Genomic DNA, 360 nt, shown 5'->3' on the forward strand with positions numbered 1-360 from the left:
GTTTGGATTGGGGTGAGGTGCCATGAGGGGGGCTCTCGGTATTGGGCTTTTCCGGCCACTCGGCCAGCCGGCGGGCCAGTGGGAGGTCTAGGAGCTCAGAGAACCCAGAGGAATCCATCACAACAATTTAATGCAAATGTGCTTGGATTTGGCAAAGATATCTTAAGAATGTGCATTTTTGGAAATAAGATCCCTTAATTTAGGGGACCTTTGGTCCATGGCTTGATTTAGATGGTTTTATGGTATTTTGACTGGTCACTAAGTCCAACTAATGTCTGTGGTGGAGTTAATTTGGTGGCTTTAAGGTGGTTAGGTCACATTTAGTGCATGGGTCCAAGTGGGTGCAAATGACCAAAACTT

This window comes from Phalaenopsis equestris, unplaced genomic scaffold (assembly GCF_001263595.1).
Source record: "Phalaenopsis equestris unplaced genomic scaffold, ASM126359v1 Scaffold215100, whole genome shotgun sequence".
Lineage (NCBI taxonomy): Eukaryota > Viridiplantae > Streptophyta > Magnoliopsida > Asparagales > Orchidaceae > Phalaenopsis > Phalaenopsis equestris.